The sequence below is a fragment of the Rana temporaria genome, chromosome 3 (genome assembly GCF_905171775.1).
Source record: "Rana temporaria chromosome 3, aRanTem1.1, whole genome shotgun sequence".
Classification (NCBI taxonomy): domain Eukaryota; kingdom Metazoa; phylum Chordata; class Amphibia; order Anura; family Ranidae; genus Rana; species Rana temporaria.
Window position 1 is genome coordinate 76,956,542 of NC_053491.1, and position 21,896 is coordinate 76,978,437.

The 21,896-nt window shown below is 40.8% G+C and overlaps 1 long non-coding RNA gene across 1 annotated transcript; it reads left to right on the forward strand.

Annotated features, from left to right (window-relative positions):
• The first annotated feature begins 573 nt into the window (after positions 1-573).
• On the forward strand, positions 574-10,632 carry LOC120931389. Its single transcript, XR_005747857.1, has 3 exons — positions 574-845; positions 948-1,033; positions 10,523-10,632. It is a non-coding gene; the product is annotated as an uncharacterized LOC120931389 (long non-coding RNA).
• The last annotated feature ends 11,264 nt before the right edge of the window (positions 10,633-21,896 follow it).

Consider the following 21,896-nt stretch of genomic DNA (forward strand, 5'->3'; position numbering starts at 1 on the left):
TACAAGTTGCCTAAAAGGTGCTCTAAGGCTCTATGCACACTGAACGCTAAAATAATGTTATAAAAAGCCAGTATCTTTGCAGGGAGTCTTTCAACGTTTTTTTAATGTTTTTTCAATAGCGTTTATTAGCGGTTTTAGTGTTTTTCAGAGTGTTTTTTAGCGTTTTTTTTTCTTTTTTTTTCAATGGATCAAAAATGCTAAAAATGCTGACGAGCCACGTTTTTGAGCGTTTGGCGTTTTTTGAGGTAAAAAAACTGCACTTTGAGCGTGATTTTCGGCCATTCAGAAAAAAGCCCATAAACTCCACTGCTCTTTAAAGCTGAAAAACTTCCATGTGTGCATGGACACATAGGCTAACATAGAGTGGAGTTTATGGGCTTTTTAAAAACAATGCCCAAACTTCAATAAACTGCAGTTTATCAGCTCCAGTGTGCATGGAGCCTAAGTGTTGTAAACTAAAATTGGTGCTAATAAAGATGATGAATTGAAAAAAAAAACTAGAGAGTGCAGCTCTGCATAGAAACCAATTAGCCTCCAGGTTTTATTGCCAAAGCTTAACTAAACAAGCTAAAGTTAGAAGCTGATTGACTACCATGCACAGCTGCACCAGATTCTGAGTGCATCAGTTTTAGTAAATCAACTCCCATAGACTTCCAGAGACAGGCTAACCAACCTGCTAGAGGTTATAGCAGAAGTGTATTGGGGAAAAAAAGCATACAAGAATGCAACATTGATGCTGCGGTAAATGTTGACTGTGTTTCTAGTACCCATGAGATCATCCAAGGAGGGATTTATTTGATACTGCTCACCACAAGAGGGATTAGCCCATGTTAACATCCAAACAGGTGTGTGAATACTTATTGATGGTCACAGCTTTGATGGGATACTGGGGATTATATATACTAAATATAAGGTGGTTTGGTTTTAATTATTTTGCATTATCCTAGGATCTTTGCAGGCAAGAAGATAGTTTTATACACAATTATGAAAGTGGATATTTTGTTGCTGTGGAAACTTCCAAGAGAGTGCTAAGGTGAGAAGCCATTCCCTTTAGTAATACTGAGCTTGTTATCGTCCCCAATATGTTTTTTGAATAGTATAATGCACTATGCACTTTTTTTAATGGCATGCCGATATGTATATTTTTTCCAGAGTTTACCCCACGCACTGTATACTTTTTGCAGCTCTGCTCCACTCAGTACTGGGGAGATTCCCCCCCTCTGGGTGGCCCTGACAGAGGAATGCATTTGTTGGTTTGTAATAAAAAAGTTTGTCTTTGAAACACATTCTGATCATGCACTGTATGTGTCCTGTGAGCACACATTGATATAGAGGGTAATGAGATACAGTATTCTGTGATAATGTCTGTATACTGTATGTCAATACTACTTACAACTTTGTGTAACATCTGCAAGTCTGTAAAATGCACAAATAATGTAATCTCCCACCTCCAAACATATATTTCCAATAATAATGGCACATGAGTATCTGGAATATGTCATACAGGTTAACCACTTCAGCCCCGGAGGATTTGGCTGCCAAATGACCAGGCCATTTTTTGCGATTTGGCACTGCGTTGCTTTAACTGACAATTGTGCGACATGGCTCCCAAACAAAATTGACGTACTACACACACACACAAAGCTTTCTTTTGGTGGTATTTGATCACCTCCTGTTTTTTTTTTTTTTTTTTTTTTTGCACTATAAACAAAAATAGAGTGACAATTTTGGAAGAAAAAGCTAAATTTTTTTGCTATAATAAATATCCCCCCCCCAAAAAAAAACGTTTGTTTTCCTCAGTTTAGGCCGATACGTATTCTAGTACATATTTTTGGTAAAAAAATTGCAATAAGCGTTTGGTTTGCCTAAAAGTTATAGCGTCTACAAAATAGGGAATAGTTTTAATAATTTTATTTTTTCCTAGGAAAGGTGTGTGTGTGTGTGTGTGTGTGTGTGTGTTTTTTTTTATGGTGACTATGACCCTATGGCGGACACTTTTAAAGCTATTTTGGCACCATTGTCATTTATACAGCGATCAGTGCTATAAAAATGCACTGATTACTGTGTAATAGGCTAGGAAGGGGTTAAGTGTGTCCTAGGGAGTGATTCTAACTGTGTGGGGGGCTGAGATTACTGTGACACGACAGTGATCGTTGCTCTTGATCAAATGGAGCAGACTATCAGTGTCCTGTCACTAGGCAGAACAGGGAAATGCCTTGTTTGCACAGGCATCCCAAATCCCCCCCCCCCACGTTCTGTGACACGATCGCGGGACGCCGGCAGACATCAAGTTCGCGGCTCTCGAGGTCACGGAGCTTGCGGCAGGGGAACGCATGCGCCTGCCCGCACAGCCCGACATTCAAAGTGACGTATACGTTACTTTGTGCAGCCGTGCCATTCTGCCAATGTAAAAGTGCTTGACACAGTCAGCAAGTGGTTAATAAAACTGTAATATTAAGCCCTTGAGTTTATTTAAGTGGTGTAGTTGAAGTTGATTTGGGGTGTGGGGGCTAGTACCTTTCAAGTCTGCTGATTAATTTTAAAAACAAAAGCCACACCTATTCAGATTTAGGGCTCTTTCACACGAAGCGGATCCGCTCCGTTAGCCCGTTTGGCTCAGCGGGGATTCCTCCGTAAATCCCCGCTGAGCTGTCGGCGGACAGGGCGGTCCCTGCACACAGTGCAGAGACCGCCCTGTCTCTCCTCCGCTTTGCCCTATGGGGAATCGGATGAATACGGACCGCGTGTCCGTATTCATCCGATCCGTTCCGCCAGATGGAAGAAAAATAGGGTTTTCTTCCGTCCGCAAAAGCGGATCTTTGCGGACGCTGATGGTTGCGGACGTTAGCGGATGCATCATCCGCTAACGTCTGCAATCCCATAGGGATACATTACAAGTACGTAAATGGACTTGTAATAAACGGACCTGTACGTGTGAAAGGGCCCTTATTCTTCACATTGACCTAATCAAAGAGCTTAAAGAATACGTTTGCCAATAAACAAAAAATAATAAATGCACATTTTTTTTTTTTGGCAGGTAAATTGGCATTTACTATTTTTTGTTTTGTTTTGGGAGCCTTTAAAGCATTGCACCATAGATCAGCTGATGGCTGGTACGCTGACAGGTCTGTTAGTGTATCTGTTTGCTCGTACCCACCAACAGGAAGAATTAATAAACTGCGCCATGGTAGTTCATTGAGAGCTACAGTACAAGCAGACATATTTTAAAGGCTGTCAGGACTGTGAATGAAAAAAGTGGCTGGTGGGTGGAGCCCCACATGGCCATGTTACAGTAGATTTAAAGAGTGACAGCGAATGCCCACTTTACTAAGGGGGAGGGGGATTGTTGCAGCTACTGGAACATGTTCCACCCGAAATATGGGTGTAACATGTTCCAAAAGGCGAACTTATCCTTTTAGGCCGGTGTAGTGTCACAGTTTGCTGCCTATCCTAGAATGCTCCGGAAGTCACGTGGCGGTCAACTGCGCATGCGTTCCAAACGCAAATGCGATGCGTTCCAATGGATTCACGACAGTGCACACCAGCGAACCCGGCATTCAGGGCGACGTGGATTTAGAGGAAAGTGGCCAGTCGGCCTCACGTCCTCGCTTCGCTCGGACGGCTCGCTCCGCTTGCTCGGCCTCCTGGCACTTTTTTTAACATCCTCCAATACACGGGGATGTTAAGGAAAGAGCCTGGATGCCGACCGAGGTTTCACTGGTGTGCACTGTCGTGAATCCATTGGAACGCATCGCATTTGCGTTTGGAACGCATCGCGCATGCGCAGTTGACCGCCACGTGACTTCCGGAGCATTGTAGGATAGGCAGCAAACTGTGACAATACACCGGGTTCACACTAGTGCAGTGCGAGAACCCTGTAAATCCACTGTGGGTTTCCGCATTGCACCCAACTCGCACGGCAGTTCACACTACCATATGTGAACTGCTGGGGAGTGTCATACGACATTAACACCACCATTTCAGCTTGCATATCACTCTGCGAACTGACCGTTCGGAGACGAATCAGATGGCATAAGTGTGAACACCCATGTGATCTGATTCTGGTGCAGACCAAAGGTAGGGTCCTGTGCATGTTTGGTCCGAATGTGGTGCGATATCGGCTATACTATCTGTATGGCTGAAATCTCATTGCATGGACATTGCCTGTGATGTGCGGTGTGAATCGCATGCAATCTCACACCGCGCACCAGTGTGAACCTAGCAGGAACAGGTAGGAATTGGCAACAAAGTTTGCTAAAATCATTACAATGTACATAGATCACCCAAAGGAAGTTGTTTTTAATTCTCAACAAGTGAAGTCATTTTTTGAAGAACATTTTTGTTTTATTCACCCTTCACAAAAAATAAGTGACTGATTTTCTTTCTCTTTTTCTTTTTTTTTTTCCTCCCAGCTAAATCACATTGCTGTAGTTCTCTAAATATCAATCGAAATCCTAAAAGCATAAACTAAAGAGTGTTTCAAGAAAATCATGAATTGACTTTTCAATGTAACACTGTGATTGACAAATTTTAGATATCCAGCTAAATGCTTTTATCCTCATCTCTAAATTTGCATCTCTAAACCTCAATTTGAAGCTTGTCTTCTGCACACAACTGATTGCATAAAAGTCAAAAAAGGGTTTTAAGACATTTTATTTTAGAATGAATCTATTTGGCAAAACTAACCCTTATATTACTCCCTGCTAACAATTAGAAAAGCTTTTAACTAAATCTATCAAGTATTGATTTCAAACTGGTGGCATTCAAATACAAAAGTAAACTTGTCCTTGTCTGTCATGCAAAATGTTAGGACTGTTGAAGGCCTTTTATCCTAAACAATATAAAGCCAAATAGAAATGCTGCCACCTGCTGTCCAATCATTGTATCAGTAAGGTGAATGTGTATTTTGCTTGAATTTAGGAGAGATTACTTGTGTGTCAAAGTCCAAGGATACTTGGATGTATTCCCTACAAATAATAAAAAAAATTTAAGGACCAGGACGAAGTCCTTCTTTTTTTTCTTTTTACTTTTTTTTTAACCACTTAAGACCGGGACCATTATGCAGGTAAATGACCTGGTCCCTTTTTGTGATTCCGCACTGCATCGCTTTAACTGACAATCTTCTTTTTTTTTTTTCAACAAATAGAGCTTTCTTTTGGTGGTATTTGATCACCTCCTGCGGTTTTTATTTTTTTGCGCTATAAACAAAAATAGAGCGACAATTTTGAAAAAAATGCAATATTTTTTACTTTTTGCTATAATAAATATCCCCAAAAAACTTTTTCTTTTTTTCCCCTCTGTTTAGGCAGATACTTGCTTTTGGTAAAAAAAAAAAATCACAACAAGCGTTTGGTTTGCACAAAAGTTATAGCGTTTACAAAATGGGGAATAGTTTTTATGGCATTTTTATTAATAATAATTTTTTATTTTTTTTTACCAGTAATAGTGGCGATCAGTGTTTTTTTTTTTTCTCGTGACTGCGACATTATGGTGGACACTTTTGACACCATTGTCATTTTCACAGCGAAAAGTGCTATAAAAATGCACTGATTAGGGATGACCTGAACACCCCCCCCCCCCTTCGGTTCGCACCAGAACCTTCGAACGGACCACCCGCGCGAACATTTAGAACTCCATTGATGTCTATGGGATTTGAACGTTCGAATTCAAAAGTGCTCATTTTAAAGCCTAATATGCAAGTTATTGTCGTAATACGTCTTTGAAAACCCGGGTCTTGCCCCAGGGAACATGTATCGATGGGAATTTTTTTTTCAAAACGGTCGTTTTTTTCAGGAGCAGTGATTTTAATGATGCTTAAATAATTAAAAAAATAAAATAATTAAAAATTCCTTTTAAATATTGTACCTGCTGGGTGTCTATAGTATGCCTGTGAAGTGGCACATGTTTAGAACTGTCCCTGCACAAAATGAGATTACTATAAGAAAAAGGTAATTTAAAACTGCTTGCGGCTTTAATGTAATGTCTGGTCCCTGCAATATGGATGAAAATCATTAAGAAAAATAGCACAGACACAGACAGTACACACACCACGTAGCTTTAGGTGCAAACTACAGAGGACACGTGGAGTACACGCCAAGTAGCTTTAGGTGCAAACTACAGGGGACACGTGCAGTACACCCCAAGTAGCTTTAGGTGCAAACTACAGAGGACACGTGTGTGTGTGTGTGTGTGTGTGTGTGTGTGTGTATATGTGTGTGTGTGTGTATATATATATATATATATATATATATATATATATATATATATATATATATATATATATATATATATATATATATATATATATATATATATAATCTCCTCTACACACTGTAACTTTAACTGACTAGCCTGCCTGCCTGCTCTATCTACCTGCAAAAAATGACACTCTCTCTCTGTCTCTCTTAATCACTGCAACACACTACACAAGGCTGACCTGCAGGCAGTCTTTTATAGGGTGGGGCGTGTACTAAACCCCCTGAGCCATAATTGGCCAAAGCCACCCTGGCGTTGGCCAATTATGGCTCTCCGATTTTTGCAAGCTGTGATTGGCCAAGCATGCGGGTCATAGATGCCGCAGTGAATTATGGTCTGTGAAACGTAACTCAAATTTGGCGCGAACGGCCCAAAATGTTCGTAATTTGACGAAACGATCGAACATACGATGTTCGAGTGGAACATGAGTTCAACTCGAATACGAAGCTCATCCCTAGCACTAATTACTGTAAAAATGGCAGTGAAGGGGTTAACCACTAGGGGGCGCTAAGGGGTTAAGTGTGCCTTAAGGGAGTGATTCTTACTGTAGTGGGGCGTGGCTGTAGGTGTGACATCACTGATCGTCGTTCCCTATAACGAGGAACAGACGCAGTGCCGATCCTGACCTCCCTGGGGTCCTAAGCAAAATGACAGGTGACATTAAAGTTGAGAAGCAGAGGGGGTGTTCTGCTGTCGCAAATGACATCTTACATTAAAGTGAGAAGCGGGGGTGCTGACTTCTTACCTCTTCTCCCATGCAGCCAGCGACTTCTACCCAGGCAGGGCCTCTAGTAATTTGGGGGGCCCTCCGCAGCTTTGCGGGGGCCCTAAGCGGCTTGCATAGTGAGCCTATAGGGCGGATCGGCCCTGAACAGATGATTAGTGACACTGCCACACAGAACAATGAGGAAGGTGTGTTTACACACACCTCCCTCCGTTCTTCAGCTCCTGTGACCTGATTGCGGGACACTGGCGGCGATCGGGTGCAGTCAAGGAGCTTTGCACCAGGTCGCGCACGACCCACCCATGGCTGGGCTCTTAAAGGCGACGTACGGGTACGTGCCTGTGCCAAGCCGTGCCATTCTGCCGATGTATATGTGCAGGAGGCGGTCCTTAAGTGGTTAAAGGTTATAAATCCTAGCAATGAATCTTAATATTTTTAACTTATCTATTGCAGGAAAAAACATATTTGTTATAGTAACATTTAAAAAAAAGCTTGCATTTCCTGACCTGATGCAACAAACTGGAAATGCTTGAATCATGTGATTTAATAACCTATATTTCTGATGAGTGTTAAAAAAAAAAAAATGGGCACAGTAAAGGCCCGTACACACGGTCAGATAATCTGACGGGGGAGATTGTGTGATGGCAGGCTGTTGTTGGATAATCCGACTGTTTGTATGTTCCATCAGACAATTGTTGTCAATTTTCCGCCAACAAATGTAGCATAGCATGCTTTAAAATTGTCTGCCAACAAATGTGTGTTGTCGGATTATGCGATCGTGTGTACAAAAGTCCAAAGTACAAACACACATGCTCGGAAGCAATGCTCACCATAACACAACATTAACAGTTGCCTAAAGGGTAAGCGTACATATTCGCCAACACACCATGGATCGACAACCTCCGTCCAAAAGTTTTTAATGTACGAGATCACAAATGAAAGTGCAACATTTCGGAGCCACGCAGGACCCCTTTGTCAAAATGCCTGAAGAAGGGGTCCTGCGTGGCTCCGAAACTTTGCAATTTCATTTATGATGTGAACTTACATTAAAAACTTTTGGACGGAGGTTGTCGATCGATGGTGTGCTGGCAAATATGTACGCTTGTTTGGTGTTTCCAGGACCCAACTGGTGATCGCTGCAGCACCCACCATTTTATGAGCTATATCTACCAGGAATGTGTGCAATAGAAATATTAATCAGTTGCCCAAAGGGTGGCGCTAAAGAGCTGTAAAAACCACGTTGTTTTATGTTTGTTGGCTGACAATTCTTTGCCAAAGTCTAAGGCTTTGTCCGCAGAAAGTCTGATCGTGTGTACAAGGCTTTAGGCTTCATATACATTTGTTGGAAAAGTTCTACTTCAGTCTGCACAAAGCACACTTTTCTGAATGTCTGAAGGCATTTGTTAGCATATTAAGCTGCAGCCCCTTTCAAGTATTTTTCTTCCCTGGGAATGCCTTCAGGGAAAGTATTAGAAATGGGGGATATTTAGGTCAGTCATGGACAAAATGGGAAACTAGAAAGCATACACAAATCTCATGGGAAGTTAGGAGTACCCAAACACTGTCAGCATCAGATTTTAGGGTGGGGAGAACTGTGATCTTGATTAAATACTCCAAATAATCTGCTGACCTATCATCTCATGTCTGTGTGTACTTTAACACAAGGGACTATGTGACTGTGTGTGTGTGTGTGTGTGTGGTTTTAGTGGTCATAGAACAGTCCTAATGTACCCTAATACCCTTGAATGCATCGTTTTGCAAAATTGAATGCTTGCTACACATTACTTGATTAAATAATACAGGTTGCAGCAGTGTCAATGCGTCCATTAAGGATGCACGGACGCTGCCCCCTCTCTCCAGCTACCCCCTCTATGACTCTATGACTAATGGATAGGGATGAGTCGAACATCCCCAAGACCCCACCCCCTCGTTCGGTTCGCATCAGAACCTGCGAACAGACCAAAAGTTTGTGTGAACTTTAGAACCTGTTTAAAGTCTATGGGACTCAAACGTTTGAAATCGAAAGTGCTAATTTTAAAGGCTTTTAAGGACAATAACTTGCATATAAGTGTCTGGGGACCTTGGTCCTGCCCCAGGGGACAAAAAAAGTATTAAAATGCCAGTTTTTTTCAGGAGCAGTGATTTTAATAATGCTTGAAGTGAAACAATAAAAGTGAAATATTCCTTTAAATTTTGTACCTGGGGGTGTATAGTATGCCTGTGAAGTAGCGCTTGTTTCCCGTGCTTAGAACTGTCCATGCACAAAATGTAATTTCTGAAGGGGGAAAAAGTCATTTAAAACCACTCGCGGCTCTAATGAATTGTCGAATCCTGGCAATACAGAGAAAAGTCTGATTAAAAAAAAAAAATGCGTGGGGGTCCCTCCAAATTCAATTACCAGGCCCTTCAGGTCTGGTATGGATATTAAGGGGGAACCCTGCGTCAATTTTTTATTTTTTTTTCGAGACTGCAACATTTATGGTGGACACATCGGACAATTTTGACACATTTTTTGGGACCATTGTCATTTTAAAAGCAAAAAGTGCTATAAAAATGCACTGTTTACTGTGAAAATGACAATTGCAGTTTAGGAGTTTACCACTAGGGGGCACTATAGGGGTTAATATGTGTTTTTAACTGTAGGGGGACGGTACAGGACGTGTGACTTTAGTGATTTGTCTTTCCCTATATCAGGAAACAGACGATCACTGACACTGCCACAATGAAGAACGTTCTTCAGCTCCGGTGACTGACTGTGGGCACGGAGCTTCGTACCGGGTCGCGGGACCCAACGCATAATTTTCTTTATCATTGACTTTTTGTTTTTTTGTATTGCCGGGAGCCGATAATTCATTATAGCCGCAAATGGTTTTAAAATACTTTTTTTTCCTTCAGAAATTATGTTTTGTGCAGGGACAGTTCTAAGCACGGGAAACAAGCACTACTTCACACAGGCATACTATACACCCCCCCAGGTACAAAATTTAAAGGAATGTTTCACTTTAATAATGCTTAAAGTCACTGCTCCCGAAAAAACGTCCGTTTTTTTAAACTTTTTTTTTTTTTTTGCATTGATGCATGTCCCCTGGGGAAGGACCCGGGTCCCCAAACACTTTTTAGAACAATAACTTGCATATTGGCCTTTAAAATTAGCACTTTGGATTTCGAGTCCCATAGACTTTAACAGGGTTCTAAAGTTTGCAGGTTCTGGTGCGAACCGAACGAGGGGGGGGGGGTGTTCGGCTCATCCCTAATCCCTACTAATGGATAGATTCATGCATATTCAGGTGTTTGGCCTTTCTTCGGATGCCGGGTGCCTGAATTACAGCGGCAGGGGGTGTTTTTGAAGCGCCTGATTGGAGACATGGGCTCTAATGGGCTTCAAAAAAGGTGGACTCGTGACTCAGAGCATTGCGCTACGAGTGCACGCAGGTGTGTTAGAAAAGCAAATGAATAACACTGTAACACCTCTCCACCAATCGGTGTGCAGGTCTGTTACATGTCACCTGATAGGCATCCAATCACACCGCCTGTCCTTTTCAGACAATCCGGAAAGAGGGGAGGAGACGCATGGAGGACACAGGAGCCACTATCTGACCCGCTGCAAGGTCCCACTGCTCGCCGCCGTCACTCGCATGCCTGACCCACCACGAGACAAGGTAAGTGCCCAGCAGATGGCAAGGGGGTCACATTGGTAGCATTTTATGGGGCACAATGGCTGTGTTTGGGCATAGCAGATGGCAAGGGGGTCACATTGACAGCATTTTATGGGGCACAGTGGCTGTGTTTGGGCACAGTGAGGCTGCAATTGATGTGTGTTTGTTTGTTTGTTTGTTTTGTTTTGTTTTTTTCAGAATTTTTTTCATTTTTTGTTTGCACTCTCTCAAAAAAATTGAGCACCAGTCGCCACTGGGTTGCAGGGTTATATCTGTTTTATGCTTTATCAGCAAAGACTAATAGAATTTTAAAGAATATTTCTAACCAATCTGACCTCCAGCTGGAACTTGCCCACTGATTAAAAAGGGAAAAAAAAAGGTTTTGCACTCCATATTATGAGCTTATATGGAGTGTAAGAACTTTGTGACCCTGGTAATTCTGCCACTGGTGTCAGTAGTTGTATTATTACTATTAGGAGCCCTTTTGGAGGGCTTTGGTGAAATATCAGGGGTCTAAACAGATCCCTGATATTCCACCTTTGAGACAGAGAAAGATCAGGACACAAAGTGTGTCCACTTTGAGGACACAGCCCTCAATCTCCCTCTCTGTAACCTCAGCAACCCAGATTTGACAGGAATGACTCTGTACAGAGCTTCCTGCTCATTCACAAACTGAAACATAGTAAACAGTTTATTGTGCTTCAGTTATGCATGACCAGAGTGATTAATCGGTACCGATCTATTCAGACAAGGAAGGTGCTAGTAAATTACATGTTTACTGGCCCCTTCCCCACTCTCCATTCTGACAGCATCCCCCCCACAGCAGGATTGGGGGGGGGGGGGCTGGAAGAGATCCCAGGGGCAGCAGAAAGAAGCTGGATAGAAGAGTCAGCAGGAAAGCATATAGAGGAACAAATATCTTCCATGTTCCTCCTACAGCCACTGAATGCCTGCGGGAGAGAAGGTGAAGCAGGCATTCAGCGGCTGCAGTAGGGACATGGAGGGCATTGGCTCCTCTAAATGCAATAGGCATGTGCATTCGTTTTCGTCCGAATTTCGGGTATTTTCATTATCTTTTTAACAAATGAAAACGAACGTGCAGAATTGGAAAGATCCGACATAAAAAATGCTTTATTTTAGTTTTTCGTTGCTACAACAGTTCGATACAGATAGAAGATTCTACATGACAGTGACAATAGAGATCTGAGTCTATGGAACCTGCGGTCAAATGTGCCTAACCTTAAATCGATTAGTCCAAGATTATTCTACATAGAGAGAAAAGATTCCACATTATAGAGACGGTGTTGGGGTAGACCATTCGACATGAATGACAAAGATTCGACGAAGCGGCAAAAAACATAAACGTCAAATCTGTCATTTAAGGCTTATGGTGTCTGTCGAATGTTCTAAGAAGATTCGACAAGCGGCTAAACTGTATGACGCTGCAATCGTACATTTCCGGTCAAATGCTCAGCCCATAGGCTAAAGAAGAATTCTAATGTTGGTTGACTAGTAATAATAATTTATAAATATAATTACTAGTGTCATACAACATTAGAATTCTTCTATAGCTTGTAGGCGGAACATTCAACCAGAAATGTACAACTGCTGTGTCGTACAGTTTAGCTGCTCCATCGAATCTTCTTGGAACATTCGACAGACACCATAAGCCTTCAATGACGGATTCGACCTTAATTCGGATTTTCGGAGGAATGCATTTTTTTAACGAAACAAAAACGAATTTCGGGAGTAACTAAATGTATTTTTCGGATGATAATGAAATTCTGACACAAAATATTTCAGTGTGCACATGTCTAAAATACAGCCAGGTAAACAGGGGAGCCTCACAGGCCCCCTAAAGGCTAGGGCCTGGACACAATTGCGACCCCTGTATTTGCGCCTCTGGTTGGGACCAGTTCAGGTTACACAGACCACCACAAGCAAACCTGCTAATTAGAACTTTCATGCTACAAAAATTCAAAGATTGCATATTTTTCGCAAGTAGTATATTGTAAAAGCAGTGTTTAACTTTTAAACAAGCTTTCACTGACCTCTGTGGTTACAGCACTTTGGAGCAAATTGGCCTCAAAGTTCATAGCCGAAGCACTACATTTTTGTGTTTTTGGTTAAGCATGAAAAGTCAATAGAAAGTGATTGCAAGCACCTGAACAGGTTTGGTTTTTCTGAGATGTGTTTAGAACATCAGATGATTGGATGAAATTATTACATGCGTACAATGTGTTAAACTTTATTTTACAGTAACAATGAGAGGAGCTCTATGAATATAACAGTAATATAAAGTTGGACTTATTATACCACATCACCTAGCATTTTACATTCATTCTCAGCTGAACCATTCAATTCACGCACATTGTCTTTCAATATTTTGAAGTCTTCATTATCTTTGAGTAATGTTCTCTGATGGCCCATCAACATTTTATAATGCAGAATGATTTCCCCTACCCCCGGATATCCCAGCCTGTTTTCTGATCTTCATTAATTTGCAATAACTGGTCCCTACCAGCATAGTACCCTTTTAACTTCAGAGTCTTATCTAAAGCTGACAGGGAAAGTAATTATACAGGATGGAGGTCAAGCTGATTCACACACTGCCTTGAAATCTATAAAATATGCTGTCTGTGAAGCTGTGAAATTTCCATTACCATTGTCTCTGTACTGGGGTTAATAATGTGATCAGTCATATGGATCGTCTTTTAATTAGACATTTATATTTCTTGACTTTTTAATGCTTCTTTGTTTTTTTTAAAAAATAGTTAAAGCTTGTTTAGAGACCTTCTTTTATGTGAGTGGAAAAAATAAAATTTAAATAGCATAAGAGGTCAATGTTTAGATTTAGCGTAAAAAGCGTTGTCCCATTTAAAGTGGAGGTTCCATCAAAAAAACGATTTTGCTTTAAACTCTAGCTTACCACTATAAAAAAGAGAATTTTTTTTTTTTTTTTTTTTTACTCATCTGGAAATGCCTGTTGCTATGCGGTCCCACGAAATCTGCCTTTGAATCCACCTAGGCTTCTGACATCATCTCCCTCTAATGCTCCTGGGAAATGTGTCATCATTTCCCAGGATGCAGTGCGCTGTCCAATTATCACTCCCCATCCAAGACTTCCAGGAAGTAAGTGCCTATAGGCTTCACATTGCCCACAAGCAAAATGACAACGGTGTAGATATAGTTTTATAAACTATCTTTTTTGAATATCTATGCGGATCGGCGGCGGATTGTAAAATAGTAAGTGACCAGATTTATATTATAAAAACGCAGGATGAAAGGACATGCATTTAAAAAATGCTAATTGTGGTTGGAACTCCGCTTTAAGACAGTCCAAGTTTTGAAGAGCAATATTTGTAGCTGCAAACAGATTCTAATTTTCTAGTAAAAATATAAATTGTTCAGTTTGTGTATATCAGAGAGGTTTTCACCCAAGTTCAGTTCCATTGGATACATTTTAAGAAAATTGCTATGGTATGTATTTGTAACTATAAGCCCTTAACTCTTTATGCTATGATTAATTTCTATAATATTAAAAAGTATGCTTAATATGAAAACGTATGAAGCAAAGAGAGCACATATGCACAAAAAGCCCTTATCTGGTCATATACTGCATCATCACTAGAAATGGAAGCTTTGTAACAATCCTTTAAAAACCATTAAGCCTTATTAGGTAAATTCATACTGTAAAGATGCCATATATTTTTTGGATCTCTGAGAACTGCTGTTAAAACTATGAGTCAAAGACTCTTACTAATAGCAAAGTGTGTAGGTGTACAAATGAATGGACTCATTTTATGGTACAAGTAACATAATTGTGTACCCACAAGGCTATTGGTAACTGAGTAACATGTTAATTATCATTATTGTAAATATCTAATAAAGGGCCTCATTACTGAAATAAAAATAAAAAATTTATGCATTACACCAAAACATTTTAAAGTAAAATTATGCATCTTAATTTAGGGGTGAGCCAAACTGCCTTGGGTTCAGTCCAAGCAGGGTTGGGTGAACTTTAAAAGAAGTTCAGATGCCAAACCCTCCTCCAGCAGTCAGCGGGGCTTCTGGCAGCCATGACTGCAGACTATTTCAGTATTCTTCTCCCTCTCTCCCAACATTGCTGTACAGTCCCATCACAACAGGAATGAAGGGATATGGTGGCTCTGTAGGGGGCCCTGTGTGACAGCTGATAGTGGTGGCACCTGCCAGGCTACACAAACATATATTTTTAGTATTGCCTCCCTCTTGGAATTAATGCACACGTGATTGACTTGGCTGGCATTGAGGGCTCAGTCACACTGTAGATATACATTGCTGCATCATTATGAATGAACTGCCAATGCACTGTAAGGGAACAAAAGGTGCACATAACCTCCTTCCTTTTTTTTTTTTTTTTTTGCAATGCAGAGTGCATAAATGCATGGTGTTTGCATTTTGGTTTGGTGCATTGTGTGCTCCACTTTACTTTTTTGGGTGTTAGAGTGGCATTCACATTAAATGCACAAGTGTGAATGGGCCCGAAATGTTTATGCCACATACATTATTTTTATTTTTTTATAAATGTATGTTCCTGTATGTCACCCATCTTCTCCATAACACTAGGATTTACATAAGACCAGCAAAACTTTGCTTTACTAAACATTTACAAAGAACAAGCAGCAGAATCCCGTCCAATTCTTGGGGCTATTGAACATTCTCCAATCCTCCAAAAAAGGGCCACGCTTAAGAGTTTACATTTTGAATAGTTTATATGTCATTACAAATTCTTGGCTATGAAAGACTGTAAGCACTAGTCAAAAGCATTAATGCTTTAATTAATAGTAAGTTCTAGCGATACAGTTAGAAGATGATAGCAACAGTAATTGCTCAACCTAGATTGTTGCATGACCCAAATCACTGCACAGCGGGCTCATAACATGCAGTGCATTAGCAATCCCATTGGGAGATTACATCTGCATAACAAGAAATCCAAGTGGTTGAAAAATGTAATATGATTTTCTGTTTGACAGTTTTTATTTTATCAGTGTCATGAACCAGACAGAAAATGCAGTAAAAATCACACCTTTTTAATAAAATGATAAAAAATGGTACAACCGTTAACCACTTAAGACCCGGACCAATATGCAGGTAAAGAACATGGCCCCTTTTTTTTCGTTTCGGCACTGCGTTGCTTTAACGAACAATTGTGCGACGTGGCTCCCAAACAAAATTGGCGTCCTTTTTTCCCCACAAATGGAGCTTTCTTTTGGTGGTATTTAATCACCTCTGCCTTTTTTTAGTTTTTGCTATATCCCCCCAAAAATATATAAACCTTTTTTTTTCCCCTTAGTTTAGGGCAATACGTATTCTTCTACATATTTTTGGTAAACCCCCCCCCCCCCCCCCCTATAAGTTGCTGATTTCTGCCATTACCAGTAAAAAAAACTAAGATATCCCATAGTTTGTACATGCTTTTGTGCAAACCAATCAATCAACACTTATTGGGATATTTTTTTTACCAAAAATATGTAGCAGAATACATAGTGGCCTAAATGTATAAAAATATTTTTAAATATTGGATACAATTTTATAAAAAGTATAAAATGGTGGATTTTTTTTTTTTTTTAAATTGGCACAAAATAAACGCAGATATGATCAAATGCCACCAAGAGAAATCTATACATTTTGTGGAAAAAATAACTTAAATTTTATTTGGATACAGTGTCGCACGACCACGCAATTGTCAAAGTAGCGCAGTGCCGTATTGCAAAAAAATGGCCTGGTCAATGAGGGGGGATACATTTTCCAGGGGTCAAGTTGTTCATAAGGAAATAATTAGTTTGTGCCCATCATTGATTTCTATACTTAATTCAAAGTCTGATTTACTAATTTTCTACTTGGGGTAATTAGGGTGTAGTAGTACATTCACTCTATAGATGGAAAACCATTTCCTAGCAGAAATACTTTTTCATTCAAATCTAAAAATTTTAGGGGAAACCTATATTCCTTAGGACCCCAACTAAATTGAATTGATTTGGGATTGAAATGTTTTAAGCATTGTAGTAAAATCTGAATGGGAAGGGCTCTGAAGTGATAACATTTAGGTATGTGATTTTCATCTTGGGGGGGGGACGGGACGGGACGGGACTGAGAGCATATCGGTACATTAGTTTTAAAAGGATCTCTCTATGTACATACCCAGGAAAATGTAATTGTAAAATGTGTGCTTGTTAGTACATGGTGCAGCACCTACTACACAAAATCTCACCAACAGCTACAGACCGTTGTTGGCGCTGTCTCATGGATAAGGGCACGTCCCTCCACAATTTTCAAAATGGTGGATAGGTTACCTATGAGTTGATTTTTTATTTTTTTCCCAGTTAATGCACAGCGGGGTCACCATTCCCACTGTACTGCTGCCGAGGAGGGACACCTAATACACCATGGTACACCTGCTTTTTAACATGGGCCTGAAGTGGCAATGCCACCCACAGACAAAAAGGGAAAAATACAGTACCACAGCCAGAACAGAGGCAAATTTGTTTGCCCAACTATTGGCCCAGAAATCCCCTAAATTTTGAAATAGCGCCCCCATCTTTGGCGCTGCACTTATATGCCTGATTTGGTTTGCTTTTGTGTTCTTTGGTTAGTTCCATTAATCATTTGTTTTTGTTTTTTGGTCACACTGCAACTGGGACATAACTTAACCTCCTAATGATGAAAGGTGGATTATATCCTGATGTCTGCTTCTTATTGTGCAAATCCTTTTTACTAGGGCTGTTACTGATCAAATTTTTTGTGTTCGATTTAATCGTGTTTTTTTTTATTTATTTTTTTATCAATTAATCAACTAATTTCGATTAATTATAATGCACATACAGATCCAACTACTTTTAGCTGATCTCTTCCTTGTAGGCTGATTCCCAGTGCAGCTACCAACCACTGGAAAAATGGATAGCAGGATACAAAAAGCACACAAAGGCAGCGCTCAATGGGAATAGCATTAAAACTTTTATAGTCTTCATGTAGGTAACAAAATAAATATTGCACTGGAGATAAAATCAACGTAGCTACATAAACTGTAAAAATGGTGCGAGTAATACCAAACGGTAGCAAAAGCAGTCATAAAAACATGTAGCTAAGTATGATGCTGGTATAAAAATGTGTACAACGATGCCACTGCTGAATCCAGATGTGGAGAGGTTAACATCGGTCCGTCGGCATGTAGATGTCCCGTGAAGGGAACTATCAACTCCCAGTGGATGGTTGTAGAATCCCAGGTTGGTAGAGGGAAGTGTAACTGCACTTGCGTGTGGCAGATTGTAAGGTCCCGCCGGCATGCAGATATGAAGGCACAGCAAAGGAGCCCTTCAGATGGACACGGCAAGCCCCGCCGGTGTCCATGACGTCACTGGATCTCCGACTGAACTCCCTGAAGGCCCGGAAGCAGGCAGAGAGGTGAGTACCAACCAAAATTTTGATCGATCAAAAAAGTTAGATTATTCGATGAATTAATAGTTAATTTCCACAGCCCTACTTTTTACTAATATTGGATCATTTTTGCAGCTCTAAACTCTTGGTGCTGCATAGGTTAAAAACTCTAACTCCTTGAATTTTTTTTCACATTTTGGCAATGGTCCCAAAATGGTGTCAAAAGTGCCCGCTGTGTCTGCCATAATGTTGCAGTCACAATAAACATCGCTGTTTGCCACCATTATTAGTAAAAAAAAAAAATGTTTTACAAAACGATCCCTTATTTTGTAAATGCTTTAACTTTTGTGCAAACCAATCAATGAACACTTATTGCATTATTTCTTGCTTAAAAAATGTAGAATAATACGTATCGGCCTAAACTGAAGAGAGAAAAAAGTTAATGTATATTTTTTTGGGGGATATTTATTATAGCAAGAAGTAAAAAATATTTGCTATTTTTTTTTTTTTTTCAAAATTGTTGCTCCCCCCGCGTTGGCGGTAAACTGCTTTACCACTGTAATATCAGCGCTTTTCAGCCGCTAGCGGGACACTTATCCACCGCGAGCGGAACAATAAATGGGTTAATAGTCCCCGGAAAGCGCCGCTGCTGAAGCACTTTGCAGGCGATTGGGCAGCGGTGGCCATTGATTTTAATGGCAGGGGTGGTGGAGGAGCGCTGTATACACCACTCCTGCAACGCTCCAGTGTGAAAGCATTCCGGCTTGCACACTGGCTCTGCAGAGGGGGGCGTTTTTTTTTTCAGGTGCTTTACAAGCGCCTGAAAAACTCCTCAATGTGAAAGTAGTCTAATAGTCTCTTGTTTTAAGGTGAGAAGAAACTCGTAAAAATACCTTGATTGTAGTTTGCGTGCTGCCTAATTCATTATCGGGGATGTCAATGTTGGGTTATTTTCATGGCCTAATGTAAAGTGTTTCTAAAGTCAAAACACTTTTTACCTTAATGCAGTGCCTGCATTGAGGCAAAAAATGTCCCAGTAGTTGTATCACCCACCTGCCTAAATACCTACCTGGGTCCTTACTCAATCCTGTGCAGTGCTTGTCTGCAGCGGCTCTCACAGAACACAGAGGCAGCAGCTGGAGCTATTGGCTCCTACTATTGTCAGTCTAATCAGGTGGGGAGGGAGCAGGGCCCAGCCACGCTGTATTTGTCTATGGATGCAAATAGCTTGGCTTTGGAGCGTGTCCACACATGTACCCCTATAGCACAGAGCTTGGGTACACACTCGGAAGGAGAAGTGGAGAGCACTGGCAAGGGATGCCAGAAGAGGTGGTAAAAGACTGATCTCTGCAATACCATTGCATAGTGCAGGTAAGTATAGCATGTTTATTATTTTAGGTACCACCATGACACCCCCCCTGGAATCGGCAAGGGTCTGCCATGCTTGCATCTGTAGCTGTGCTGACTCTGTGTTTGTGCAGTCGGCTCCACAGCTGTTGTAAGATCAGTGTCACGGAGCTTACAGAGCTCTTTACTGACACCTCTGGACGCTTCCTGTATGTGCGCCCTCGTGTTTGCTTTGCTGCCTGTAATGTATTTTCAAAGGGACATGTGGAAACAGGACTTGGGAGAAGGAAGACCACCGTGACCTTACAAGTGGGTGCTGTGAGTACAAGTGAAGGGAGAAGGCTGTTTGTGTACAGGGGGGGGCTGACATATATACAGATGAGGGGGGCATCTGAGTGCATACAGGTATGATCAGTGAAGGGGGGGTGCCAGATATAGGAAAGATCATATCATCTGTCCTGTCCTGTATACAGCTATATACACCCATCTTCCTTCCTGTATTCCTCCATCACTGACTGTAGATATACATCATCTGTCCTGTATATACCCACCTTCCTTCCTCTATATACCAATACCATCCACCCCTTCTATATACACATACTGTACACCCTCTGTACTGTACATTTGATCAGCACAGTGAGGCTGCATATCATGGGCACATGCCTGCGCTTTATGGGATAATGACTAAGCCCCTCCCCTCCCCTTCATGACATTGTCAAAGAAGCGGACCATAGGTGACTGTAAAATTATGCCCCCCCCCCCCGGAAAATGTTCTGCGGACGCCCATGGGTACCACTTTAACCACTTCCATACCAGGCACTTCCTCCCCCTTCATGCCCAGGTCAATTTTTAGCTTTCAGCGCTGACACACTTTGACAATTGCGCGGACATGCTACACTGTACCCAAACAAAGAATAGTTATCTGATTGATTCTAGTATTTTCATGTGTATTCAATTCTAGTGATTTTCATTAATTGGTCTAATTAAAGACTTGTTCCTCATAAGTAGAAATTAGGTATGACCATGATGTCCCTTTGATTCAATCGCAGCTTATGGTTTGAAAGTATTTATTTTGGGAGTATAATCCCCCTATATTTTTTTTATTTTTTTTTTTTAAGTCCTTGTATACAAAACCTATATCTACAGTATGTGACCTGTTTTCAAGGCCATCTATTAATGACCATGCTATGTCAAGTTGAGATTGTATGTCTTGTATATGGAAGGTATTCTGATTTGTTCTCTGGGATGTGGAATCTAGTTTCATTTATATTCTACCATATCCATTAATTTTTGTGTGTGTGTGTGTGTGTGTGTGTGTGTGTGTGTGTGTTTGTTTTTGTCTCTATTAGGAGGAACAAAAAAATCGTGTTTAATGGAGTGCCAGAAATATTTGAGACCTTGAGGTATTTGAGTTTTGCTTGACTGAAAATCGGCTTTTTATAAGCTGAATAGATTTTAAAGATGTATTGGCTCTTGGGGATTATGATACAGATTCTTCATAGGAGGGAACAAGAGCCCAAATATCACCTGTATATGTGAAGCATTATTTAGGGCTTTTTTTTTTTTTTTATCCCAGAAAATCTGGATTTCTGTGCTGCATGCTGGCTGTGATCACTGTTATGGTTGTTATCTTGTGGGCAGTGATCACTGTAGTAGTGTCAGAACTCCAGTCCCTGTTTACCTTTCTTGTACCCCTTCGTGCCATGTATTGACATCCAGGTGATTTCTGTCACTGTATAGTAAATATGTGTGAGATCTGCCATCAGTCAATGTATCTCAGCAGGTGAGAATTGGAGCTGTACTTAATGGGCTCCTGCATGCACAGCTGCATGCATGTCCCCCTTCAATTATCTCTCTATAGTTTGCTGAGGGACACGTATGTAGAAAGTCTGTAACGTCACAGAATAACCCAATGTATAGGCTTCTCCATTACTGTGTTCCTCAATAAACATGGAATTTACAATGAGTACACAAAACTTAAATTTTATGAATGTATGTTTTTGTATAGTTGTGTGGAGGAGGTCCTATTTGCACTGTACATATGAGCTTTGTGCTTCTACTTTGCTGATACTTAGATCATCACTCATCTATCAGATAGATAAGACTGATTAAAATAGTTTTTTCTGCTGTCTCGCAATGCTTCTGTTAGTCAAAGGTATTTGGTTTTTCAACTTGACAAAAGGGAGCTCCAGAATAGGTACTTTTTAAACCTAAAATAATATGATTTTACCAGATGTCAGGTGCAAACATATGAATGAATGAATGAAAAAACTTATATAGCGCGGCACATGCGAACTGAATCGCTTCTGGGCGCTTGATGTTTCGTGTCTCATGACATCAAAAGAGCAGAGTTTTGATCTGTCTTCTGAAGGTCAGGTGGTTTTCCTCCAACCGAATGCTGGTTGGTAAAGCGTTCCATAGTCTCGGACCTTGAAAAGCAAACCTTCTTTCTCCTTTGGACTTGTATTTGGTTTTTGGCACCTTGACCAGATTTTGGT